Source organism: Saccopteryx leptura, chromosome 1, assembly GCF_036850995.1.
Source record: "Saccopteryx leptura isolate mSacLep1 chromosome 1, mSacLep1_pri_phased_curated, whole genome shotgun sequence".
NCBI lineage: Eukaryota > Metazoa > Chordata > Mammalia > Chiroptera > Emballonuridae > Saccopteryx > Saccopteryx leptura.
Genome location: NC_089503.1, coordinates 237,832,552 through 237,839,877, shown reverse-complemented (window position 1 = coordinate 237,839,877; position 7,326 = coordinate 237,832,552). Strand labels below are relative to the sequence as shown.

Genomic DNA, 7,326 nt, shown 5'->3' with positions numbered 1-7,326 from the left:
GGTCATAAAATAGAGTCCAAACTTTTTTTCTTCTACTTTTTTTTTTAGCGAGACAGACAGACAGAGTGACAGATAAGGACAGACAGACAGGAAGGGAGAGAGATGAGAAGCATCAATTCTTCATTGTGGTTCCTTAGTTGTTCATTAATTGCTTTCTCATATGTGCCTTGACGGGGGGGGGGGCTCTAGCTGAGCCAGTGCCCTCTTGCACATGCCAGCAACTTTGGGCTCAAGCCAGTGACCTTGGGCTTCAAGCTATTGACCTTTGGGCTCCAGCCAGTAACCATGGGGTCATATCTATGATCCCACATTCAAGCTGGCAACCACAGGGTTTCAAAGGTGGGTTCTCTGTATTCCAGTCTGATGCTCTATCCACTGCACCAGATATCCTGGTCAGGCCAAATTATTTTTTCTTAATCTCTTTCTTTTTATTTTCTATTTTTAAAATTTTGTGGTTTCTTTCTTTTTTTAATTGTTTTTTTAAGTGAGAGGAGGATAGATAATGAGACAGACTCCCACATGCACCCTGACTGGGATCCACCCAGAAACCCCTATCTGGGGCCGATGCTTGAATCAACCAAGCCATCCTCAACACCTGGGGGAGCCACTTGAACCAAACAGAGCCACTGGCTGTAGGAGGGGAAGAGGAAGAGAAGGGGGAGAGGTTGGGGGAGAGAAGCAGATGGTCCTTTTTCCTGTGTGCCCTGACTGGGGATTGAACCTGGGACGTCCATATGCTGGGCCTTTTCTCTATCCCCTGAGCCACCAGCCAGGGCCTTGTTTTGTTTTTTTCAAAGTTCAAACCCTGAGGTGGTAACGATGGAGTCTCCTTGACTCAGTTCCTTACCTTTATACACACAGTGTTTCTTCACCTGAGAATAGAAATCAGATTTAAAAATGAGAAAGAGCCTGGTCTGTGGAGGCACAGTGGATAGAGCATCAACTTGGAATGCTGAGGTTGCCATTTCAAAACCCCGAGTTTGCCCAGTCAAGGCACATATGAGAAGCAACTACTATGGGTTGATGCTTCCTGCTCCTTACCTTCTTTTTTCTCTCTCTCCTCTCCCTAAAATCAATTTTTAAAAAAAGCCTATTAAAAAATAAAAAAAGAGAGAAGAGAAAGAAGGAATTGAAATATCTGCTTCTAAAGCACTAGAATTTTTGAACAGTGGATAGAAATCACCTGATAAATAGATCCTTATTGTCAGAACCTGGGGGTCACATAGGAAGTTGAATAAAGGGGCCTAGTGGGACACATAGATAAAGTAAGAATAGAAAGAAAAACAACATATGGTAAGAACTTGAGAGGAACCAGCTTGCCTCTCCAATAACTACTGTCATTTTATGGACACAGGTGGACAAAGGAGCAGTAAGAAATGGACCACTCTGCTATGTGATAAAAACCCTTCCCTTACAAAGTTGTCATGGTTGCCAAGCTTTGTGATTACCATTTATGGTGCTCAGTAGAAATATTTCATCTCAAAAATATGTTTCACTTGTCTTAAATCCTGTGTGTAAAGATAGAGGAAAAAAGAAAAGAAAAAAGGAGAGAGAGAGAAAAATAAACTAGAAAACAGTAAACTAGGCCACTAGGAGGACATAGATGAACAAAACATAGTCCATATACTTAGGCAATCCACGGCCTCTGGAGGAAACTATTAGAGAGAGAAATGGAAACGTAAAGTGGTAAACGCTCTTACAGAGATGTGAACAGCGTGCTGATGTATATCACTGGCTTTGGTTTGTTTTACAGTGTGTGAAATCACTAGAGAATACATATCTGGTAACAACAGGAAAATCATTAGGGTTATTAAGTATTCTAATTGTAATAGAAATGAGAGCTGCTTATTCTAGTAGAAAGTGGTAGGAAGAGGAGTAACTAAAATATCTTTCTTAGGTATAAAAAAAATTGGCATTCTCTTGGATTTCAGAGTTGAGAAAAAAAAACAACAAGGAATGACAGAGTCTTAGCCCAAGGGAGTAAGAGCATAAGGGAATTAACTGAACAGTAGAAGATAAAACATGGCAGCAGGTCTCAAGAAGGAAGGGTAGTATGACTTCTATTTGCAGCTATATTGCTTTATAGATAGTTTTTAAAATATCTCTCTGTACAATGATGGATTAAAAAAATAAATCTTTTGGGGCAAATACTCCATATGATATTATAATGATAGACATATGTGTACATTTGTCCAAACCAAGCATGAACCCTAAGGTAAACTATGGACTTAGGGTGATTATGATAAATCAATATAGATTCATCTTTGAATAAAAGAATAAAAGTACCATTTGGGTGGTGATGTTGACAGTGGGGAGAGGCTGTGCTTCTGGGGGGCTGGTATGGGAACTCTGTACTTACCTGTCAATTTTGTTGTAAACCTAAAACTGCTCGTAAAGCAAAATACAGTCTTAAGTCTTTGTTTTTTTCTCAGAGTTCAGCTTGTTATCGAATGTGTTACAGAAGAGGTTTAGTCTTAATGGCCAAAGCCCATCTCATCTCCGGGCTCCTCAGATTCTTCTTTCCTTGCTTCCTTCCTCTCTTCCTGACCTGGGGCCGCAAGGAGGAGGGGCAGGACCTCCTGCTGGGGCAGCACCCGCTCTGGGGCAGACCCACCAGCCCCTACACTGCAGATGAGGCTCCCGATGTTGACATCGGTGAGCCTTCGTAAACAGGCCTGGACAGAAAGGTTCAGCATTTTCACCAGCTGCTTTAGTCACCTCCTCATAGTCATGCAGCGTGAGGGCCGAGTAGACGCAGGCGAGCTGGAGCTCCGAGGTGGAGGCCTTGGTGCGGGCCAGTGCTGAGTCAGCGCCGCCCTGCGTGGTGCTCGTCACCGGGTGAAGTCTTAAAACAAGTATCTTTGACAAAGGAGTGGCATACAGTATCAAATGATACTTAGAGCTTATAGAAGATGCAGAACAACAACAAAAAAATTGTTTGGATTTGGACTACTTTTACTAGTTCCTCAGTGAACAGAATAATGCAAACTGCAATCAGTTGGGCAGGACATGGGAGTTAATTAAGAAAGTGGGCACATCACCTGTGACTGCATTCTTAATAAATGTGATAAAAAAAGAAAGGAAGGATATAAAAACTTGATGGATAGTTGGCTCAAGAGACATCAGTGGTTGTTGTTTGAGGATAGGAAGGATTTTTAGCATATTTGGAAGTGAACACCAGTGAAAAAGATTCAAAATTCTTGAAATTAGATACAACTAATTGATAAAGGCCCAGAAAATGCTCCCCCCCTTTTTAAGCTAAATCATAGTTATTAAGGTTACTCTTTTGAGTGTGTATGGGATGTGAATCTTGGTTCATAAGTAAAGTCACATTTCACTTCTTTATTTTTTTAAAAATCAATCAAACTTCAATGTCCAAGCCCGATCTCATTGGGCAACTGTGAAACGTATCAGTGTTGTGAAAGTTTGTTCCTGCCCCACCCAGAGTTATGTTTTGGTTCTGGGTCATGTGAAATGACATCAAGGACTTCTGGCCATCTGTGACCATCCTGGTAATTGCCAGAGTTATCTTTTGGCCCTATAGGGCTCAGGACAAGCGTTTCAGCTTTGGCAGCTCTTTGGAGCTCTTACAGCTCCTTCAGAATCTACTGTGACACTTCCTAAGGTCCCCCCCCCCCCCCACCCATCCTGGAGGCTCTGCAGTGGCCATCCTCTTGGTAGTCCCAGCTTTTCAGACGCTGTCACTAAGCATGCAAATACCTCTGTTCTCAGGACCCACAGACTCCCTCCTCATCCTCAGCTGTGGGGACCCTCTGGGCACTCCGGAGAGCATTTGTCTTTTTATGCTTTTCCAAAGCATGCTATCTCTGTCTTCAAATTACACCTCTCCCCTTTTCCTGCTTTCTTTAAAACTTAAATCCTCTGAAGATTTGAGGCTTTGAAGAAATAGGAAAAAAAAAAAAAAAAAAAAAAAAAAAAAAAAAACGATTTTCAAGCCAGGTCTACTTTCTGTCTTGCCCCTAAATGATTCGAAAAGTTGACGTTGTGGCTGAGGAGGCAGAAAGAAAGCAAAAAATATGAAGGGCGAATACTCAGACACACACATCACGTGTCAGCATGAATACCGTAATTTTTATATGTGTCGACTCATTTAATCCTCATACCCCCACACAAGAGAGATAGTGTAATCTTGTTATCTTCATTTTATAAGTGAGAAAATGGAGGTCTAGGGGGATTGTTTGTCCAGGTTTTTTAAAAAAATAGTACAAAAACTCACCAAAAATAACTCCAAAAAGAGAAATAAAAAATAGTATGTAGTAGAACTAAGAATTCAACTTACAAAAAAAAAAAAAAATTTTATCACTCTCCTAACCTCTGCCTGACAATAAGGACTCTAAAGATAAAATATGGACCTCTACCTAGATTTACTGAAACAACAGGGAGCTTCATAAAGGCCTGATATTTATGTATACTTATATGGATTTTAAAGACATGATGTAGCCCTGTTTGTTAGAGAATATATAGAAATGAACTTTAACATGAATGTAACATCAAATATTTACTTTAAAATTACTGTATCAACTTTAGACTTTATGAGGACAGGGTTAATACTTCTATCTCCTCCCAAAATGTCTACTACATTTCTTATAAAGAGTAAATAATAAATACAGTACAAATTTATATCCCCACCTGTGAATGGATCTGGGCAGTTACTCAGTAAGGCTTGCACAGTGCTCAGGGGGCCAGATGTTGACATAAAGAAGGCAGAACAATGTCCTGGGAAAGCAGGATCCTTACATACTTACTGCCAGGATATGTGCTTATCTTGAGACACTAACACTGTCTCACTTTAGGGGCACTCTCAACTGTGTTATTGATCCATAGTCTAGTAGAGGAGGCAGTCTGGTACTTACCCCAAAGAAAGGTAGGGCTAAAGTGGGAAAGCATAGAAGATTCCCATGACCCTTTAGTAAAATAATTGAATATACGTATCAGATTTAAAAAAAAATTTATTCGTTTTGACTCAAGAATTCTACTTCTGAACATGTAACACTGATGGTCTTCTGGTGTACCAGCCCAGCTACGCTATAGTTCTCAGTTACTCAGGAACACTCATTCAGGTGTTACTGTGAAGGCGTTTTTTTTTTTAGATGTGATTAGAGTCCATAATCAACTGACTGTTAGTAAAAGGGATTATACTAGGTAACCTGGGTGATTCAATCAGTTAAAAGGCTTGAAATGCATCTGAGCCTTTTCAGAAGAAATTCTGCTTCTGGAACTGCAGTTTCAGCCCATTCCAGAGAGTTGCAGACTGCTGTCCCTGGCAGCCTTCCTGAAAGATTCCACATGTGCCTAGTTAGCCTCCAGAATCAGGAGAGCCCTGGCTGGATAACTCACTTGGTTAGAGTGTCACTCCAACGTGCCAGAATCAGGAAGTCAGTTCTTTGCAATGAATCTGTTATGATAGCTCTCCTGCTAGTTCTGCTTCTTGGTTGAACTCTGACTAATACTCTAAGTAAAAGAAATTGTGAACATTTTATGTAGTAAGGTGTTCATGAGAGCATTTTTATGGCAGCAAACTTAAAAATGCAATATTATAGCATTAACTAAAAAAATAATGGCATAATGACTTGGGTTTTTCAATTACATGCATGTCATTTTGGTAATGTTATAGGAAAGATTTGTTTGATTTTAAGTTTAAAATGAAGGGTATAAACTATGTAGAATATGGTTACAGTTATGTCAAAATGCATCAAAAAAAGAAAAAAGCCTAGAAGAAAACTTATATTAAGAGAAGTTGTCTTTGGGAGATAGAGCTATTTACTAAACTCAAAAAAAATATTTTAAACTAAAAAAAATAAAGTAAATTTTAACCTTTAAAAAAAATCTAGCCAGCCCTGGCCAGTTGCCTCAGCGGTAGAGCGTCGGCCTGGCGTGCGGGGGACCCGGGTTCGATTCCCGGCCAGGGCACATAGGAGAAGCGCCCATTTGCTTCTCCACGCCCCCCTTCCTCTCTGTCTCTCTCTTCCCCTCCCGCAGCCAAGGCTCCATTGGAGCAAAGATGGCCCGGGCGCTGGGGATGGCTCCTTGTCCTCTGCCCCAGGCGCTAGAGTGGCTCTGGTCACGGCAGAGCGACGCCCCGGAGGGGCAGAGCATCGCCCCTGGTGGGCGTGCCGGGTGGATCCTGGTCAGTCGGGCACATGCGGGAGTCTGTCTGACTGTCTCTCCCCGTTTCCAGCTTCAGAAAAATACAAAAAAAAAAAAAATCTAGCCATACCTGACCAGGCAGTGGCACAGTGGATAGAGCGTTGACCTGGAACACTAAGGACCCAGGTTTGAAACCCCAAGGTTGCCAGCTTGAGTGCAGGCTCATCCGGCTTGAGTGAGGGCTCACTAGCATGAGGTCACCAGCTTGAGAGAGGGATCATGACCCCATGGTTGCTGGTTTGAGCCCAAAGTCACTGGCTTGAGCAAGACATCACTTACTCAACTGGAGCCAGTGCCCCAGTCAAGGTACGTATAAGGAAGCAATAAATAAACAACTAAGGTGCTGCAATGAAGACTTGATGTTTCTCATCTCTCTTCCTTTCTGTCTGTCCTTGTCTGTTCCCCTATTTCTGTCTTTCTTTAAAAAAAAAATCATGAATGGGACTACATCAGACTAGGAAGCTTTTGCACAGAAAAAGAAACTGACAACAAAACAAACAGACAACCAACTAAATGGGAGATGATATTTTCAAACAACAGCACAGATAAGGGCCTAATATCCAAAATATACAAAGAACTCATAAAACTCAACAACAAACAAGCAAACAAGCCAATAAAAAAAATGGGAAGAGGACATGAACAGACACTTCTCCCACGAAGAAATACAAATGGCCAACAAATATATGAAAAGATGCTCATCTTCATTAGCTATTAGAGAAATGCAAATCAAAACTACAATGAGATACCACCCCACGCCTGTTAGATTAGCTATTATCAACAAGACAGGTAATAACAAGTATTGGAGAGTCTGCGAAGAAAAAAGAACCCTCATCCACTGTTAGTGGGAATGTAAAGTAGTACAACCATTATGGAAGAAAGTATGGTGGTTCCTCAAAAAATTAAAAATAGACCTACTATATGACCCAGCAATCCCTCTACTAGGAATATACCCCCATAACTCAAAAACACTGGTATGTAAAGACACATGCAGCCCCATGTTCATTGTAGCATTGTTCACAGTGGCCAAGACATGGAAACAACCAAAAAGCCCCTTCAATAGATGACTGGATAAAGAAGATGTGGTGCATATATACTATGGAATACTACTCAGCCATAAGAAATGATGACATCAAATCATTTACAACATCATGGATGGAC

General features: G+C 41.1%; 1 pseudogene; it reads right to left on the bottom strand.

Moving 5' to 3' along the window:
- Positions 1-2,474: 2,474 nt before the first annotated feature.
- Positions 2,475-3,670, bottom strand: LOC136388232 (large ribosomal subunit protein P1 pseudogene; annotated as a pseudogene).
- Positions 3,671-7,326: the final 3,656 nt, after the last annotated feature.